Source organism: Sciurus vulgaris (assembly GCF_902686455.1).
Source record: "Sciurus vulgaris genome assembly, chromosome: 18".
Lineage (NCBI taxonomy): Eukaryota > Metazoa > Chordata > Mammalia > Rodentia > Sciuridae > Sciurus > Sciurus vulgaris.
Genome location: NC_136479.1, coordinates 36,428,042 through 36,448,677, shown reverse-complemented (window position 1 = coordinate 36,448,677; position 20,636 = coordinate 36,428,042). Strand labels below are relative to the sequence as shown.

Sequence of the window (20,636 nt, the reverse complement as noted above, 5' to 3'; positions counted from 1 at the left end):
GATCCAAAAACTCCTCCAGAAAACTTCTAGACCTCATCAATGAATTCAGCAAAAGATCAGGCTATAAAATCAATGCACATAAATCTAAAGCATTTTTATACGCAAGCGATGAAACAGCTGAAAGGGAAATGAGGAAAACAACTCCACTTGCAATAGCCTCAAAAAAAATAAAATACTTGGGTATCAATCTAACAAAAGAGGTAAAAGATCTCTACAAGCTACAAAACTACAAAACATTGAAGAAAGAAATTGAGGAAGACCTTAGAAGATGGAAAGATCTCCCATGTTCTTGGATAGGCAGAATTAATATTGTCAAAATGGCCATACTATCAAGTGCTATACAGATTCAATGCAATTCCAATAAAAATCCCAATGACATATCTTACAGAAATAGAACAAGCAGTCATGAAATTCATCTGGAAGAATAAGAAACCCAGAATAGCTAAAGCAATCCTTAGCAGGAAGAATGAAACAGGGGGTATCGCAATACCAGAACTTCAACTATACTACAAAGCAATAGTAACAAAAACAGCATGGTATTGGCACCAAAATAGACAGGTAGATCAATGGTACAGAATAGAGGACACGGACACAAACCCAAATAAATACAATTTTCTAATACTAGACAAAGGTGACAAAAATATGCAATGGAGAAAAGATAGCCTCTTCAACAAATGGTGCTGGGAAAACTGGAAATCCATATGCAACAGAATAAAACTAAACCCCTATCTCTCACCCTGTACAAAACTCAACTCACAATGGATCAAGATTCAAACGGGACAGATTCAAACTAAACAGCTCTCTCTCAGCAAAGGAAACTATCAGCAATGTGTAGAGAGAGCCTACTGAGTGGGAGAAAATCTTTGCCACCTGTACTTCAGATAGAGCACTAATTTCCAGAATATATAAAGAACTCAAAAAACTCTACACTAAGAATACAAATAACCCAATCAACAAATGGGCTAAGGATATGAACAGACACTTCACAGAAGAAGATCTACAAGCAATCAACAAACATATGAAAAAAATATTCACCATCTTTAGTAATAAGAGAAATGCAAATTGAAACTACACTAAGATTCCATCTCACCCCAATTAGAATGGCAATTATCAAGAATACAAGCAACAATAGGTGTTGGCAAGGATGTGGGGGAAAAAGGTACACTCATACATTACTGGTGGGGCTGCAAATTAGTGCAGCCACTCTGGAAAGCAGTGTGGAGATTCCTTAGAAAACTTGGAATGGACCCACCATTTGACCCAGCTATCCCACTCCTCGGCCTATACCCAAAAAACTTAAAATCAGCATACTACAGAGATACAGCCACATTCATGTTCATAGCTGCTCAATTCACAATAGCCAGACTATGGAACCAACCTAGATGCCCTTCAATTGATGAATGGATAAAGCATCTGTGGCATATATATACAATGGAATATTACTCAACTATAAAGAATAATAAAATTATGGCATTTGCAGGCAAGTGGATGAAATTGGAGAATACCATGCTAAGTGAAATAAGCCAATCTCAAAAATCCAAAGGACAAATGATCTCGCTGATAAGCGGATGATGACACATAATTGGGGGTTGGAGGGGGGCAAGAATGGAGGAAGGAGGGACTGTATAGAGGGAAAAGAGGGGCAGGAGGGGTGGGGGGGAAGGAAAAAATAACAGAATGAATCAAACACCATTACCCTATGTAAACGTATGATTACACAAATGGTATGCTGTTACTCCATGTACAAACAGAAACAACATGTATCCCATTTGTTTACAATAAAAAATTTTTTAAAAATTTTTTAAAAAGTGGAGCCAGAGTTTTAAGCCAATAATCTTGGTTTTTGATCCAAACTCTTCATCTCTATGTTATTTTGCATGTTTAAAGGCTTAAAAGGAGAAGAGGACCCAAGAGGTTTGAGAATCCAAAGGAATTAGAGTGACTGGGTCAGAACATGTGAGCCTGTGGACATGAGGCCATCATGGCCTTGAAGGGGAGGACAAAGCCATCAGTCTTCAACTGGCACGTCACAGCAAGCCTTGCGTAGATGGACAGCAGACTGGACAGAGCAAGAGGCGGTGACACAGGCAGGTGAAGGCTCTTGTGCTCTTACAGGCAGAAGAGGACTATTCCCTCCTTGGCCCAGTGACAATGGAGAACAAAGACAGAGCACTTGGAACTGGGTGGGCAGGAATGGGGGAAAGAAGAGGCTAAGAGGACAACTTATTTCTGGTATTCAATTTGAAAGGGCATGGTTGGTGCTTCCATTTCCTGCGACAGAGAATACAGGAAGGAAGACAGCTGTGAGAAAGAACACGGCATTCAGACATGGACTCTGGATAGAAAGACATATCCTGAAGCAGGCGATTGGTTACATACATTTGAGGCTTAGCAAGAGTGCTGGGTTAACACAGTGGGGATAATCAGAAGGTTTGGAGGGGTGACTGAGATTCTCCACAGATAGCACACACAGTAGAACCCCCTTATCCATGGGGTATCTATGTCCCAGAACCCATGGATTCCACATATAAGTCATTCCACATTCCACATAGAAGTCATCATGCAACAGCGATCTCATAACCAAGATGGCTACCAAGTAACTAATGGGAAGGTAGTATATACTGCATGGACACACCACAGAAAGGAATCGTTGGTGTCCCACTGGAATAAAAGAGAATGCCACAAAGTCTCATGTCATTACACAGAACAGCCACAATTGGAAACTTATGGATTTTTTATTTCTGGAATTTTCCCTCTAATATTTTCAGACCTCGAATATCTGAAACCAAAGAAAGCAAATCACAGATAAGGGAGTATAATGATAGACTGCAAAGAGAGAGCAGTAAAAGAGAATATAGAAGCAATAAAAACAGTAAGCCATTATTTAGCATGTTGTATGCGAGCCACCATTTCTAGTTGTTTGTTGGAACTGATTTAATCCTTGCAACAACACTACAAGTCAGAGCATAGAGAATCCATGGAACTTTCCCAAGGTCACCCAGCTGGTAAGGACTGGAGCCAGAATTGGAACCCTGGCAACTGGGCTCTAGAATGTGCGCTATTCATATACTACATGATGCACCCGCCAACCAGAAAAGTGGGAAGTGGCTGTTTCCAGTAAGATTGAGCAGTCGGTCAACAACATCAAATGCATTTGAAAACTCAGGAAGAGAGATAGAGAAGAATCTACTGAATTTAGCAAGAAACTAGTCACTAGTGATGTTGGTTAGTGCAGTGTCTCTTGGGGATGGGTGAGAGTCAGAGTGCTGTGATCTGAGAAGAGGGATAAAGAAAGAGCTGAGAATGAGCACAGATCACTCTTCCAAGATTTCTGATAAGGACTGAAAAGCAGTGTGGAAATAGAACAGGAAGCTGGAGTCAAGAAAACATTCTGATTTTTGTAACAGATTTTGGCATTTGCGTCTAATCCTCAAGTCTGAACTCCTGGAAGGAAAGAGGAAGAGAGAGTTTACATGAGCAAGGTCTGGGTGAGCAGAAGAGATCCAGGGTAGAGTTGGCAGTATTGATCTTAGCCTGGAAGGGGACAGCCCGTGCCATGAACAAGAAGGAAGGAGAAACCATGCCTTGGATGCAGACGAGGCTGTCGAGGGGGCTTTGAGGGAGACTGCATGGATGATTTCAGCTTCCTCTCTGAGAAACCAGGTGAGAGCTCAGGTTGAGCAGAAGAGTTGGTGACAGTCACCTGTGTTTGGGGATCTCCTCCTCCTGGAGTTAAAGAGCATGACCCGTGGGAGGTCAGGGTCTGGGGGTGCCATGGGGTGTCGCTTTGGGTTGGAATTTCCTACAGGGGGACGTTGATGGAAGAAGTCAGATGAGCCTAGAATGGTCCACCCTTGCCACAGCCAAGCTTTCCCCATGTAGACCTGAACCTGGGCAGGTGCAAAGTGTACACTAACAGGCAATCAAACATCTCCTTCCAGCTGGGCTCCTGGATGAGGGACGCAGACTCTCCTGGAGTAACTGGGCAAGGGCCACCCTTTGTGAGGAAGGGAGGCTGAAATGTCTGTGGAGAGTGGTGACAAAGGATGGGACAGCAGTGGCTGAGATTGGGGTCTCTGGTGACCTCATGGCTGTGGCATGCCGGTGCCTGGGAGTGTTCCTGTGCAAGGGCACAGAATGCTCAGCTGCTATAGCAATGCCCTGCATGAGGAGGCTGTGCAAGAGTCCTACCGTCTCTGGCCTTGATCTCAGGCGCACAGCTCTGGGAAGGAAGGAAGGAACTTACGCTAGACAAACACCAGCTCTCCTTCTGTTCCCGCCGCCTTACAGTGACTGTTAACAGTGGGCTTTCCTGAGAGCCACACAGAGCTCCTAACATCACACTGTGCAACTGTGGAAAAGTCACATAGATGTCCTAGTTTCTGTAACTTTCCTGAATATGAAGAATAACAGTTGCATGTCTTTACCTGATAATGAGACATGTGTAAATAAAGGTTGCTGGCAGAACTCTCTAGATGTGCATCTCCTCCAGAGAGCAGAGCTCCACCTGATCCCAGCTTAATCTTCAAAACCTGTGTTTGAATCTTTATTTTCCAATCCCCCTTTGCCCCTCGCCAGACCCGAGAGTTTGGTTGCACTGGTCATGGCAAGTGTCAGTCCTTCCAAGGGTGACCAAGAGCTACCAGAGTTGCCCGGGACTTGTGTCTTCTTAAACAATTAGAGACTTTATTATTTGGAGGCTAGTATAACATTCGGTCCACCATCCAAAGCCAGTCTTACACAAGCATTTCCTTTATTGTTCAGGTACAGACCCTCCGTTTGACCCAGTGAAGTTTAACCAGTCTTCATGAATAAATTGTGTCCCCTCCACATTATTAAAGGGTCATAGGCTTTTGGTCCCTCTTCGAAAATCTCCATCAGCATTCATCTCAGAAAGCCACAAGACTGGGACACCTGGCCCACATTGTTCCTGAGGAGCAAGTCATAGGCCCAGCAGTTACATTAGTGATAGTGTGATATTTCTTTTTATTAATAAGTTAACTAAGTGGCTAAGAGCCACTTACATGAATCCATCACTCGCATATTATTTCCTGACTCAGTCTCTCTCGGGTCAGAGTAAGCAGATACTAGCAAGATGCGAAGTTACTGTCATCCTGCTGGGGGGACTACAGCATCACCACTGTAACCCAGCAGAGGGGAACTCAGTCCCAGTGGTGAAGGTGGGTCAGTACTGGGTCTGTTGGACATGGAGCTAAATGCTCTCTTCAGTGATAGATGACCAGGATGCATGATCTCGGAGCAGAGCACCGAGGACGTGCCCCTTCTCTGTGTTAGGACATGGCTGTGTCACTGCAGACAAAGGCCATCAGAAGCTGCTGAAGTTTTTGGGAAATGAGCATCCAGGGGATCATTAATGGCAACCCTGCAAGATAAAATGGACCAGCCTAAACAGCCCCATCCAATAAGGCAATTCACGTGGCTACCTGATGCACAAGTCACTCCTTCTGGGGTTCCAACCAGAGATCAGCTTTCTAAAAATTACACATTTGGCAGAAGTCATATTCCTTTGTGAATGGGTGACTGAAAACACCTGCCCTGAAATATTTCAGGCCCAAAGCATCCCACAGGACTTCCGGATGTCAGAAATAGACTTATCCAGACCCTAAAACAGACACAAACTTCTCTGAGAGGAAAAGTAAACATTTTTGTGAGGACCCCCTCAGGATGAGCAGTCAGGCGACCTCCATACGTAAGCGTCAGTTTTACGTCTTGCGTATTCGGTCTCTGCTATACCATTACTGATCTATTTCAGGTCTGGATCTCTTTGAGAAACAGAAGAATCCATGGACTGACTCCCACCCCCTCACCAAACAAATGCACTCGAGTTCATAAACATAAAAATGTTGCATGATAAAGGTTTTGTAGATTCCCTGAAGTTCTAGGATGGCCTGACCAGGGGAAACGTCTGCTATTACAAAGCTGATCGATTTTGCTTCAGTGAGCAGATTGTGTCACACTCCAAGAACTTACTAGAGAATTTAGTTGAGCTGATCAACATGAGATGGGCCGTCTTATGTATTGGTTAGCTTTTGCTATGTTGCACTGGGTAACAAGCAGCCCACAATGGCTCAGGGGCTTTTCATCGACACGGGCTTCTTCCCTGGTGTGTTACTTGTTTTTCATGCATCATCTATTCATCTGCTCCCTACCTTATTCATTCCAGGCCCCACACCGAGAATGCAGCTCTCTCTGGACACATCGATCCGACTGCGGAAGCGAGAGCAGAGATCAAACCTTGCCGTGTTCTTTCACGTTGCTACCTGGATACGGCATTCACCACTTTGGGTCATATTCTGTTGCCCTTAACAGGTGACATGGCCAGGTTTGATGCTGATGGTCTCACAGGGACAGAGCAAGGGTTTCCGTGGGGTTAGATATGAAAACGAGAAGTAGCAGAGACCTTGCAGAAATCAGACTGTTGACCATACTTGGGAACATGTCAGTCATTCTCAAGGTTCCTAATTTCCATCCTTGATCCAGGAAACCCTACAATGTTAACCGACACTCACCAGCCCTTTCCCTGAAAGAGGACTTCATGTCCAAGCCTTTGAGTCCGAAAGTCACCATCTGGGGATGAAATGTCACTGTTGAGCACCTGCCCATTAGCGATCTAATGTCCCTGAGAAAATGACCCAACAGCCTGGAAATCCCCGTGCATGCAGATCATGCCCCGGGAGAAAACGCGTGCTTCCTAGAGAAGGCATTGCTGCGTCTATCAGACAATGAGGTTCACACACTACGTGGGATTTTCGGGTGACCTCAGCTGCCACAGAGTGAGAGCTGAACTTCACATTCAACCACAGTGAGCGTGTAACCTCCTGTTTCCAGTGAAACCACGTCCTCTGCGTTTATGGCTTCTTTATGCTCTTTGTGGCTTCATTTTTAGCGACATTTTTGAACTTTTTTTCTGGTTAGAAAGTCAATATATGTAATTCAGCAATATAGAAAACAACAGAAAATGAAAAGGGAAAGTTATGTGCAGTGTCACCTGCTTCAAGGACTTCGCCTGATCAACTGCAACAATCACCAGAGCATGGGGCATGCTATTTAAGCCACACTACTCTTTGCATATGTGAAAATTCTACATATGAGTCTGATGCCTATCATACTATTATGTCAACATTTACTAGTGTTGCAATTTTAAATGCCTTTTATGTCCTGTAACAATGTCACTCACGCATTCATAAGTCAAGATGCAAGTCCCGGGGCCAAAATACACCTCCCCATATCAATAACTCGGCTGCAGAGGTTAAAGGTAATAAAACCACGTGGTACACTGCATTATTGCTTAAGGAGACCATCCACAGAGACGCAGGCATATGAGTGCCCAAAGGCAGAAACTGTTCACAGCAGTATTGTCTGTAATCACCCCAAACTGGACAGAGCTTGCCTGTCCATCAGCAGTTGACTGAACACCTCCGTGGTGGCATACACCACAGAGTGCCACACAGCAATCCAGGCACATGCATTCCAGTTATATGCACAGTGTGAATGAACTGCGGAGACTACACCAAGCCCAGTTGCTGGACCCACAAATAAACACATATTCTCCGACTTCAGTTACATGAAGTTCAAGGTTAAACTCAGGTTTGATGACGCATGTGAAGAAGTGAGATTCTGAAGAGAAGCAAGTGAGAGAGTCCTAACAAAATCGGGAGGCACTTCTTGAGGGAGGCTGTGGGCCTCGGAAAGAGACCCGACACTGGGCACTGATGGAGTTTCCCCTCCAGGCCCAGGCAGGGGCCATACGGTGTTGCTTGGGGGTGAGTCATTGTACTGTGTGTGTCCCTTTCATTGCATACACTGTATTGCACAGTATAAAAGTTTGGGTGATGATTTTGGTTGTCTCGGATTGTAAATCTGGCTGTCGTTTGTGAACATCCCTCCCTCTCATTACCCTTTGTGAATATCCCTTGTAACATCCTTCCTCCGAAGGGCATCCTGTCTCCTGCAGCCTGTCATGAGGTGGAAACAAAGATTCAAGATGCCAGAGGAAGATGATGGAATACAAGACCAACGTCCCCTCTTCCAGACTGAACAGAGCTGGCCTGACGGTGGGGGAGGAGATGTGGGAACAGGAGGAAGAGGGCAGGGAGGGAAGAAGGGGAAGTGTTCCTCAGGAGAACCCAGTTCACCTCAGCACGCCCACCTCACAGCCCTGCCTGCCAGAGTCCAGAGTCCTGGGAAGTCCCTCTCCACTCTCCCCCAGTGTGGTGAGGACTCTTGGCACCCCAATGTGGAGATGAGGGCACAAAGAGAGACCCTGGCCTTCGTTCTACTCAGCTTTGTCATCACTGGGACCGAAATACCCAACAAGAGCAACACAGGGAAGGAAAAGCTTCCTTGGGCTCACAGTTGCCGAGGTTCAGTGCACCATCGGCCAAGTCCACAGCTCGGCCCGAGGTGAGGCAGAACACCATGGCAGAAGGCGTGGCAGAAGGAAGCAGCTCAGGCGTGGCAACCAGGAAGCAGAGAGGGAGCTCCACTCACCAGGGACAAACTATAGACCCCAAAGGCCCACCTCCAGAGACTCACCTCCTCCACCCACGCCCTGCCTCCCAGTTACCACCCGTTAATCCATCCCAGCAGGTGACTCCGCTGGTGAGCTTGCAACTCTCAATCGAATCTTCTCACCTCGGAACTTTTGTGCATCGTCTCACACATGAGCTTTTGGGGGACACCTCATATCCAAACCGTAGCAGCCGCTGAGCAAGGCAGACCTAAATGGAGGCAGGGGAACTGTCCCCAGGAGCTGGAGAACGGCATGTGCCCTCGTCCTCATCACAGACGTCTGGCCCCATGAGGGTCACCAACAGGCACAACTTGAAACTTGGAACCACTTTTTTGTGTTGCGGGGGGCGGGTGCTGGGGATTGAACCCAGGGCCCATGCATGTCAGGCACGCGCTCTACCAACTGAGCTCTGTCCCCAGCCCGGGACCACTTACTCTTAACATCTTTCCAGACCTAATGAAGACACTTGCAATTCTGCTTTCAAAACATGTTTACAATAGTTATTTAAATGACTTCAGTGCATGCTGTCATTTTCTTCATGCCCCATCTGGTTATTTGTGGACTCTTTATCATGAATCATCCTTTGAGAGGCTGGAAATGACTCTTGGTTAGTGTTTCGTTTGGTTTGGGTTTTGGTACTGAGGTTGAACATAGGGGTGCTCTCACACTGAGCCACATCCCAGCCCTTTTTAATTTATTTTGAGACAGAGCCTCACTATGTCGCTTAGGGCTTCACTAAGTTGCAGAGGCTGGCCTCAAACTTACGATCCTCCTGCCTCCGCCTCCTGAGTCACTGGGATTACAGGTGTGCACCACCACGCTTGGCTTCCTTGTGAGCTTCCTGAGGGTGGGACGGTGGTTGCTGGAGTCTCTGAATCCCCTACCTAAGGACACCTTCCTCATGCCTTCACATGTGAGCACAATCATGTGCGACTCCTCTTCCCTTCAGAAATGTCCTCTTTTGTCTACATTGACTCCGATTTAGTGCTGAGAAAGACAAGCCGAGGTAAGCTCAACTTGCACCTTCTGTCCCTAGTCTCTTCCTTCTGCAGTGTGCGTGGCTGATCATTTCTTTGTCCTTGAAGTTGAAGAATTTCCCTGGAGAACTCCCGGGGTTGATCTGTTTCCATCCTTCCTCCTGCTGCCTGGCAAGCACTTCTGATCTGCAGACCTGGGTCTTCCTCCAGCACAGACGTGTTTCCTTCTGCGATTCTCTGCCTGCTGCTCCTGTCCTGTGTGCTCTGATCTCACGCCCGGCAGCCTGGGTTTCCGCCATTGTCTGTGCCCTAGGGCTGTCTCGGCCACTCTGAGTGCTCCTGACCGCTTCGTCCTGTGCCAAGTCGCCTGCTCAGGTCTACGTCCATTCCGGGTCTGTCGGTGGGCTGCTTATTTAAATAGGTCGGGGTCCCACCCCTCTCCTCCCTGCCAGCTCCTGCAGATCGGCTCTTCCTCTCTATGATTTTTGTCAAAGGGAAATTCCACCCATTGGGCCTGAAACAAGAGGAAAGATGTAACTTCTGTCCCCAGTGCCACGGTCACAACGGGAGCAGCTGGGAGTGGCCACAGCCAGGTACCTGTCAGGGGCTCCGGAACCAGCCCAGTCCTGCTCTTTTGCATGTTCATCACACACCACTGGCCTCTGATCTGCAAAGCACAGCCCAGCGCAAGAGCGTCCGAAGCTGACTTCCCGCTGGAGACACGACACCCCGACATCCGGTTTTTAAGGTTGGGAATCGCGGCCAGATTCTCTGGGGGGTAGGTGGCTGAGAGGGGCAAGACCCTGGCCACTTTCTTATGGGTCACCCAGGCAAGTGAAGTAGACACTCCTCCTATTACCCCAAAGCGGGAGGTGAGCGCCAAGCCAGCCTCGGCCGACAACGCTCATCAGGAGCCCACGCGACGCACCCTCCGGGCCCAGGACGGGCTTGTCGGGAAATACACCCCAAGAGCCATCAGGTGCTGAGACTGCGCAACTGGCCCTTCAAGGCCTGCCCTTAAGGGGTCCTGGTTACGGGTTTCCTGTCACCGGGTGGATCCCAGTGCAACCAACGTGACACGTGCCCGGCTTTACATGTGGGGCTGGCTGTCAGCTTAGGCAATTTGAATGATTTCTAACCCTCCTTTTATCTCTAAAGACGTCTCATATCCTCTTTGGGAAAGGATATGGTATAAATTACGAAGAGGTCTGCAAACTAAGCGGCCTTGACTTCACCAGCCCACACACACAAATGTCCTGGCGCCGCCGTGAGCGCTTACGTCTCCATCTATCTCCTTACGCTCCTGCCCGGTCATGCGGACAAATCCCGTCTCTTGATGCACCTGGACGGGTGTCTCAGCCTGGATTCTCCCCAAAGGCAGAGCTCGAGGGGAGGCCTTACGGGCAGGAGATCTCCTGGGGCAAGTAATCTCCAGGATTCGGGAAGAACCTGGAGTTCTGGCCCCCGGAACAGAGCCTCAGGGTGGCCCCTCGGAGACCCTCCTCCGAGGAGTCAGAGGGCAGTACTGGAGCAACAGCTCCCAGCCCGCTGGCCCAGCTGCAAGAGGCTGTCCCACACTTGCAGGATCCAAGCACAGGTGTCGGCCTCTCTGAGTGGCCCCTGCAGACATCCCAGAGAGGGCGACGGTGAGAGATGCCTGGTACAGCCGCGGACAGGCGCTGTCGAGCAGCATCTGCAGACAGCCACAGGCAGGTCAAAATGCACACTGAGGGGACTCAGCAAAGACAGGGGACAAGCACCTCCCACAAGCCCATGGTGAAAGGCTGGTCCCCAGCTTGGTGCTCTTGGGTCGTGGTAGAGAGTTCAAGAGGTGGGGGGTTGTGTGCCTAGAGGGGGGTTCGGGTCACTGGGGACATGCCCTTAAGGCAAGGGTCCTGTCTCTCTTTCACGTTCCAGCCACGAGGCACACAGTTCTGCTTCCCCAAGAGCTCCCTGCCACAATGTGCTGCCCCACCCCAAGCCCAAAAGCAACAGGACCAATCAATCATGGACCAACAACTTCAAAACTCTGAGCCATATATAAATGCATTCTACTGTCATGTACAACTAATTAGAACAAATAAAATTTAAAAATTTTTTAAAAACCTCTGAGTCAAAATAAACCTTTTTTTCTTTGTTAGTTGATTGTGTCAGGTACTTTGTTATAGTGACTGAGAGCTGACTAACACATGAAGTAGAACACAAGTCAATTCCTCTGCACTGGACATTTACAAAGAGTGTCCTTTCAGTGTTTGCTGTTGTGACCAGCCCAGTCAGTGCTTCTGATGACAGAAGACCTACTATTGTGTGCACTGGTGAAAATGTGGAGAAAGAGAGAGAGAGAGAGAGGGAGAGAGAGAGAGGGAGAGAGAGGGAGGAAGGGGGAGGGAAGGAGCGGGAGAGAGAGAGAGAGGGAGGGAGAGAGAAAGAGAGAGGGAGAGGGAGAGAGAGAGAGAGGGAGGGAAGGGAGAGAGAGAGGGAGGAGGGAGGGAGGGAGAGCGGCAGATGAGAGCAGAGGGAGGAGAGAGAGAGAGAGAGAGAGAGAAGGAGGGAGGGAGGGAGGGAGGGAGGGAGGAGAGAGAGGGAGAGATATGAAACGGAATAAGGAGTGAGGGATACTCCAGGTGATAATGTCAGGTGAGTGGAACATTTTCTAAATAAATCTAAATTTAGTATGAAAGCACCCTCCTGGTCACTTGTACACATACCAAGTCTTCCATCTCTCACTGAAAACATGGGCAGTGGGCATTATTGCCATTCCATAGATTAGGAAGGCAAATTTCAGGGAAGGAAGTCCCTAGACCACACCACAAGCCAGCAGCAAAGCCACGTTTTGGATTCAGCACAGTCTGATGCAGAAGGAACCACATTGTACGCTACCCAGGAAATGCAATATTGCAGATTTTAACTTCCATGGCATCTACCATCTTCATTATTGGAACCAACAAACTGGCTTTAACATTTTTTTCATGTGGGTTTGTTAGTGTTTTATTTTAACTTTTGTGACGCTTTGGCTGTCTTTGCAGTTAGCTGGTGGTTAATGCTGTGTTGCCAACATGAACACAAAGTCGCGAGCCTGGCAGAGCTGGCTTCTGTCACCAGGCGTGCTAGGCCACCCCACCCCTGCCAAAACAAACGTGTAACGCCGAGGGGTTTTGGAGCTGAGAAGGCGAGATCCTCAACTGTCCACTGCTAAGAGAGAAATGTTAAGTAGAATGAAAGACCAAACTGAATTCACAGAAGCCCAGATTGCTATCTGATTCTAAGCCTGGGGCTTGGGGTTCTAATCCTACATGGGGACAGAAAATGTGGGTTCAGGGCTAAGAAAAGTGGGCAGTGGAAACTACTTGCACGACATTCAGAGACTCAAAGGGTGGCTTCATCCTTAAATAGCAAATGGAAAATTCCACCTGAGATAGGGGTGCAGGGAGCCCCCTGGAGCCACTGAGACATGGTAAGTGCTCGGAGAGAGTCCTAGCTCCTGAGCAACAAGTCCCTGGCCCACATCCTTGTAACACAGGCCACAAACTCCCACAGCCCACCCTGCTTCCACCTCCAGCCTGGCCCTAGTTACTGCCCCTCTAGAAATATTGGAGCCCCAACCCAAAGTTGGTTTCTCACTCTTGAGTTGGCCCACATTCTCCCCTTAACGCATACCTACTTCCTAAATATTCCTGTCTGTGCCTTCAACTGGCACGTGCTAAAATTCTTTTCCATCACACGTGCCAAGAACCCCTCTGGCCCTGAGTGAGCTCCTCCTCCCCTCTGGGAACTCCTCGGACGCCACCCTGGAGGCACCTCTCCTCCTGAGACACAGCCACCTTGCTAGAGAAGAGGAGGAAAGCTCACAGTCCATGGAAGCTTTTGAATAGAAAGCTGCCTAAGGGGACTTGAGGATTCTAGCTTTGTTTGGATCCTAGAAAACTAGAGATCCTTTGGAAAGGAGAATCTTGGGGCCTAAGAACAAGGCGTGTGCTCGACCCCTGATATCTGTGTACTCTGAAACGGGGGAGTCATCTGGCAAAAATGTCACTTTGCCTGCTGTGTTCAAGGCTCCAGTTCAACCAGATATTGTGAATTTTGTTCATACCAACTTGCGTAGAAAAACAGACAGCCCTATGCTGTCACTGAATTAGCAGGTCATCAGACCAGTAGTCTTGGGGTACTGGCAGAGCTGTGGCTCAAATTCCCAGAGTTCGAAGTGGTGGGACCCACCATTCTGGCCAAGGTGCCTTTGGAAATATGTGCAGAGGAGGCCGCACGTTTGCACCAAACAAAACGTGGCGTCATTGTCACCGTAGAATGAACACAACCCAATAGCGACATGCCATCTGCTCTGCCTTGGCTGCCTCAGCCTTACCAGCCCTGGTCACGTCTAAAGGTCATCGAATTGAGGAAGTTCCTGAACTCCCTTTGGTGGTGGAAGATAAAGCTGAAGGTTATAAGAAGACCAAGGAGGCTGTTTTGCTTCTTAAGAAACTTAAAGCCTGGAATGACATCAAAAAGTTCTATGCCTCTCAACGAATGAGAGCTGGCAAAGGCAAAATGAGAAACCGTCGTCGTATCCAGCGCAGGGGACCCTGTATCCTCTATAATGAAGACAATGGTACCATCAAGGCCTTCAGAAACATTCCTGAAATTACTGTACTTAATGTAAAAAAACTGAACATTTTGAAACTTGCTCCTGGTGGGTATGTGGGACGTTTCTGCATTTGGACTGAAAGTGCTTTTCGGAAGTTGGATGAACTGTATGGCACTTGGCGTAAAGCTGTTTCCCTCAAGAGTAACTATAACCTCCCTATGCACAAGATGATGAATATAGACCTCAGCAGAATCTTGAAAAGCCCAGAAATCCAAAGAGCTCTCAGGGCACCACGTAAGAAGATTCATCGCAGAGTCCTGAAGAAGAATCCATTGAAAAACCTGAAAATCGTGTTGAAGCTAAACCCATATGCAAAGACCATGCGCCGGAACACCATTCTTCACCAGGCCAAGAATCGCAAACTCCAGGTGGACAAAGCAGCAGCCAAATCAGATAAAAAAGATAAGAAGGGGGCTGCAGGCAAGAAGCCTGTGGTAAAGAAGCATGGAAAGAAGGCTGTTGGTGTGAAGCAGAAGAAACCTGTGGGGGAAAAGGCTGCACCTTCCAAGAAACCAACAGCCGAAAAGAAACCTGTTGCAGAAGAGAAAAAGTCTGCTGCATAAACTCTTAAAATCAGTTTTATTCCATAAGTTCAAATAATTTGGGACAGTTTATTTTGAATAAAGAGCTGGTCAAATACACAGTAACAAAAAAAAAGAAAGAAAGAAAGACATGGATATGCCTAGGACATATCCAAGCTTCAGGCGCGTCTCACATGAAATATGAAGTCCAGATTGCATTGTTCAAGGAAGGAAGGACATCCGAACCAAACGGTCAGCATAAAGGCCTCCATGGGCCAGTGGGGCCTCCTGATGACATCGCGAAAAGAAGATAAAACTGCTTCAGGGGAGAAGCACATGACCCAGGAAAAAAGACTCCCCAGAAACAAGGAACCCCTGTTTAATATGAACACACAACACAAGAGTGACACAACAGAAGACAGGAGCAACACTGAGGGACGCAGACCGGTGGCCTCTGGGAGCTGGACATCAGCTTGCCAAGAAGAAAGCATGACCCTGTGGATTCTAAATGCAGGAGTGGCAGCGTTTCCAAAGAAGATGGATAGATCTGTGTGGAGAGGAAGAGGCGGATCTGGAACTGGCTGCTGGAACTCTAGAAAGGAGGGAACCCAACCTTTGGCATCTGAGGCTCAGTGTTTAGCTTCAGCACAGGACCAGGGGTAAAATCCATGGTGATCACGATGGAGCAAAAAACAGATTTGGGGCAATCGTCAGAAATGAACCTCCATGAGAGGAACATGGAAAACAGGAAGGACGGATGACAGCCAGGAAGCACAGCAGGAAAGAGCCGAGCGCTAACCACACATAGGAGGCATGGAGGAGGGAGCGAGGCAATGACCCACGGAGAATGCTCTAGAATTAAGGCAAGGCGTGAGTCTTCAGGCTGAAGATGTGAGTCCCCAGATCCAGAGAGGTGGAAATGAAAATCAAATGCGTAAGAAAGAAAAAAAATTAAATCAGAAAAAATTTAAAAACTAAAGCTGAATTCTAAGTACTTCACTCTGTTCATCGACAAAAGTAAGCAACAGAAAAAACAGGGACTAAGAGTTCCAGAGTCCTGAGGAAAAATACCTTTGGCCCAGAACGCTACATCTGGGGAAATCATTGCTCAGAATGGAAGGAGCAGAGAGGCATTTCAGACAAAATCAGACTCATATTTCCATTTATGTGTCCTCTTCAAAAGAACTACCAAAAAGTGTGCTGTAGTAAAAAAAAAAAAAAAAAAAATGTGCTTGAGTCAAAATTGAATCCAGAAGGAAGGCATAAGGGGTAAGGAAAAATAATGAGCTCCCGCCCCAAGGGAAGTCACGTGCTGGTGTCACAAGCATCGGCACCAAACGTACCAGCACTGAAACTGGAGACGTGAAGCATGTGGAACCGAAATATTCAATAACGATTAAGCAGAAGCAAGAGTAAGGAGCTAAGGGACCCAGCCAGCTCCTTCCCAGAGGCAGAGCAAACACTAATCCACTTACATTTCCAGGGGTGCATGCCGAAAGCTCGTGGAGTAACATTGTTAGAACTTTATACACAGCATTCAAGTTCTTTTTGACATAATTATACAAAAAAAGGAATTTGACCTTAATCTCCCTTCCCTCCCCCCTTCCCCCTCCCACCTTCTCCCTCCTCTGATACACCAGACTTCCTTTCCCGTCTTCCTCTCTGGTTGGTGCTTTCAACACACACAGAGGAGATATTCCCTTGGCATACACACACACACACACACACGCACACACACACTCGGACGTACCACATCAATCTGCTGCCTTCACTTTGTGTTTCTTCCCTTTCCTTCTGTTGTGGTTTGGATGTTAGGTGTTCCCCCAAAAGCTCACGTGTGAGACAATGTAAGAAGGTTCAGAGGAGTAATGATTGGGTTTTGAGAGTCGTAAACTAATCAGTGAATTGAAACCTGATGGGATTAACTGGGTGGTAACTGGAGGCAGGCAGGCTGTGGGTGGAGGAGGTGGGAATTGGGGTGTGGCTTTGGGATATAGATATATTTGTATCTGGCAAGTGGAGTCCCTGCTTCCTGATGATATGAGCTGCTTCCTTCCGCCACACTCTTCTGCCATGTTGTCCAGCCTCACCTCGAGCCCCAAGGAATGGAGCCAGCCTTCTATGGACTAAGACCTCTGAAACCATGAGTCCTCAAATAAATTTTCCTCCTCTATGATTCTGTTGGTCAGATCATTTAGTCACAGCAGCGATAAAAGCTAACTAAAACACCTCCCTTCTCACCGCCTCTCATTCTCCTCTACCGATCTCTTTGTGATATCCAACTCCCTGCCCTTCTGCCTTCTTCCCCTTATTTTGCTCCAGCTTCACATGTGAGGGAAAACACTGGACCCTTGATTTTCTGAGTCTGGCTTAGTCCACTCAGCATGATTTTCTCCATTTCCATCCATTTATCGGCAAATGCCATAATTTCGTTCCTCCTTACGGGTGAGTGGAATGCACACACTCTGGTGTGTATATATGCCACATCTTCTTGATCCATTCATCTACTGATGGGCATCTGGGTTGATTCCATGATTTGGCCATTGCAAATCGTGCTGCTATAAGCTTTACAGTGGCCGTATCACCATAGTCTGCTGATTTTAGTTCTTTTTGATTGATACCATGGAGTGAGATGTTGGGTCATGTGGTGGTTTCATTCCTAGTTGTCTGAGGAACCTCCATCCTGCTTTCCAGAGTGATTGTGCTCATTTTCAATCCCACTGACAATGTATCAAGGTACCTTTCCCCCCACATCCTCATCAGCATTTATTTATTCTTTCATTCTTGATGGTCGCCATTCTGACTGGACTGAGATGAAATCTTAGTGTAGTTTGATTTGCATTTCTCTGATAGCTAGAGATGTTGAAAACTTTTTCATATATTTGTTGGCCATTTGTATTTTTTCTTTTGAGAAATTTGTTGAGTTCTTTTGCCCACTTATTGGTTGGGTTATTTGGGTTTTTTTGTTTGTTTGTTTGTTTTGGTGTTACGTTTTTGAGTTCTTTGTATATTCTAGATATTAACTTCCTATCAGAGGGGTAATTGGCCAGGATTTCCTCCCATTTTGTAGGCTTTCTCTTTTCACTCTCTTAGTCTTTTCCTTGGCTGTTCAGAAGATTTTTAATTTGATGGCACCCCACTTATTGATTCTTGATTTTATTTCTTGAGCCTTTGGTCTTGTTAAGGAAGTCGGTGCCTGCACCTGTAGTGTTGAGCCAATGTTTTCCTCTCCCAGTTGCATGGTTTCTGGTCTAATTCCTAAGTCTTTGATCCATTTTGATTTCACTTTTGTGCAGGGTGAAAGGTAAGGATCTAATTTCATTCTTCCATATACAGATATAGTTTTCCCAGCACCATTTGTTAAAAAGACTGTCTTTTCTCCAACACATATTTTTGGTTTCTTTGTCAAGTATCAGATGACGAAGCATGCAAATTTGTCTCTGTGTCTTCTACTCCATTGGTTTTCGTGACTGTGTTGATGCCAATACCGTGCCATTTCTGTTACTCTAGCTCTGCAGTATAATTTGAGACCAGGTATTGTGATACCTCCAGCATTGCTCCTCTTGCTCAGGATTGCTTGTCTATTCTGGGTCTCTTCTTCTTCCAAATGAATTTAAGAACTATCTTTTCTAGTCTTGTGAAGAATGTCATTGAATTTATATGCTGCTTTTGGTGGTATGGCCATTTTGACAACATTAATTCTGCCTATCCAAGAACGTGGGAGGTGTTTTCATCTCCTGAGATCTTCTTCAACTTCTTTCTCCAGTATTCTGTAGTTTTCATTGTAGAGACATCTCACTTCCTTGGTTAGATTAATTCACAGGGTTTTTGTTGTTATTGTTGCTTGGTTTGCTTTGTTTTTAAGGATATTGTGAAGGGGATGATTTTCCTGATTTCTGTCTCAGCTAAATAACTGAGTACAGAAAAACTATTGATTTATGAGTGTTGATCTTGTAACCTGCTACTTTTGCTAAATTCATTTATCAGCTCTAGAAATCTAATGGTAACATTTTTGGAGGATCTTCTAGATACAGTATCATGTCATCAGAAAACAGAGAGTGATTGACTTTTTCCTTTCCTATTGGTGGCTCTTTAATTTCCTTCTCTTGTTTGATTGCTCTGGCTAGCATTTCAAGAACTATACTCAATAGTAATGTTGAGAGTGGACATCCTTTGTTTGTTCCTGATTGTAGAGGAAAAGCTTTCAGTTTTTCTCCATTTAGTACAATGCTGATTTGGGATTTGTCATATATAGCCTTTATAATGTTGGGGTAAATTCCTTCTATCTCTACTTTCTCCACTGTTTTTAACATTAATGGTTTCTGTATTTTATCAAAGGTCTTCTCTGCATCTATTAAAACGATCATATGGTTCTTCTTTTAATTCTATTTATAGGGTGAATTATCTTTATTGATTTGGATATGTTGAAGCAACCTTGTATCCCTGGGATGAAGCACACTTGGTCATGGGATATTATCTCCTTAATAAGTTTTTGAATACAGTTTGCTAATATTTTATCAAGAATTTTTGCATCTATGTTCATCAGGGAGATTGGCCTATAGTTTTCTTTCCTAGACGTGTCTTTGTCTTATTTTGGCATCCAGGGTATACTGGTTTCACAGAATGTTTTTAGAAATACAGTAGTTTCTCCTTTCAGTTTCATGGTTTAATTTGAGAAGGACTAGTATTAGTTCTTCTTTAAAGCCCTGCTAGAACTCAGCTGAGAATCTACCTGGTCCTGGGTTTCTCTTTGTTGGTAGGTTTTTAATTGCTATTTCAATTTCATTACTTGTTTTGGTCTGTTTAGGATTTCTATATTTCCTTGATTCAATTTGGGCAGGTCATGTGTGTCTAGAGATCAATCAATGTCTTCTAGATTTTCCGTTTATTGAAGTATAAATCTTCAAAATAGTTTCCAGTGCTCCTCTGGGTTTTCATCAGCATCTGTAGTTGTCCTCCATTTCTATCTCTAATTTTATTGATTTGGGTCTTCATTCTCTTGGTTAGTTTGGCTAGGGATTTATCAATCATTTTTATCTTTTCTACGAATACTTTGTTGCATTGACCCTCTGTATTTTTTTTATTCTCAATTTCATTAATTTTAGCTCTCTTTTTTATTATTTCCTGTCTTCTACTGATTTGGGGATTAATTTGTGCTTCTTTTTCTAAGACCTTCAGGTGCAGCATGAGCTGATTTATTTGGGATCTCTCTGTTTTTTAATGTAGGCACTCAGGGCATAAATTTTCTTGGGGTACTGCATTCATACTGTCCCAGGGGTTTTCATATGTTGTATCAATGGTTTCATTTGTTTCTAAGAACATCTTTATTTCTTCTCTCACTTCTTCATTTTCATTCTTAATCTAAAAGAGTCTTGTTCAAACTCCCTGTTTTTATGTGGTTTATATTATTTTTCTTGCTGTTGATTTCTAGTTTCATTCCATTATGGCCTGATAAGATGCACGGGATTATATCTATTTTTTTTTTTATTTGCTAAGACTTACATTGTGACCTAGAATATGGTCTATTTTGGAAAAGGCTCCATGAACTGCTGAGAAGGAGGTATATTCAGCTGTTTGGGGGTGAAATTTTCTGTGGATGTCTATTAGGTCAATTTAATTTATAATATTACTTAGGTGGGATATATCTTTATTGATTTTATGCTTTAATGACCTATTGGTGATGAGCATGAAATCTACCAGTATTGGGGTCTATCTGAGATTTACTGTCAAGGAGTATTTCTTAACGTAATTGGGTGTGCTAATATTTGGGGCACATATATTTACTATCTTTATATTCTTTATATTTCTTGTTGGATTGTGCCCTTTACCAGGATGTAATGGCCTTCGTTGTCACTGTTGATTAATTTTTGCTTGAAATAAAAATCACTTTGTCAGATATGAGAGTAGCTTCTCCAGGTTGTTATGGACTCTGCATAGAATATTTTTTCATCCTTTTACCTTCA

The 20,636-nt window shown here is 45.5% G+C and overlaps 1 pseudogene across 1 annotated transcript in view; it reads left to right on the top strand.

Moving 5' to 3' along the window:
• The window catches only part of LOC306650174 (large ribosomal subunit protein uL4-like), a 193,010-nt pseudogene extending 178,219 nt beyond the window's left edge, over positions 1-14,791 (top strand). Inside the window, exon 2 of the transcript in view lies at positions 13,431-14,791. The product of the transcript in view is annotated as a large ribosomal subunit protein uL4-like (transcript). The remainder of the gene's footprint in view (positions 1-13,430) is intronic.
• The last annotated feature ends 5,845 nt before the right edge of the window (positions 14,792-20,636 follow it).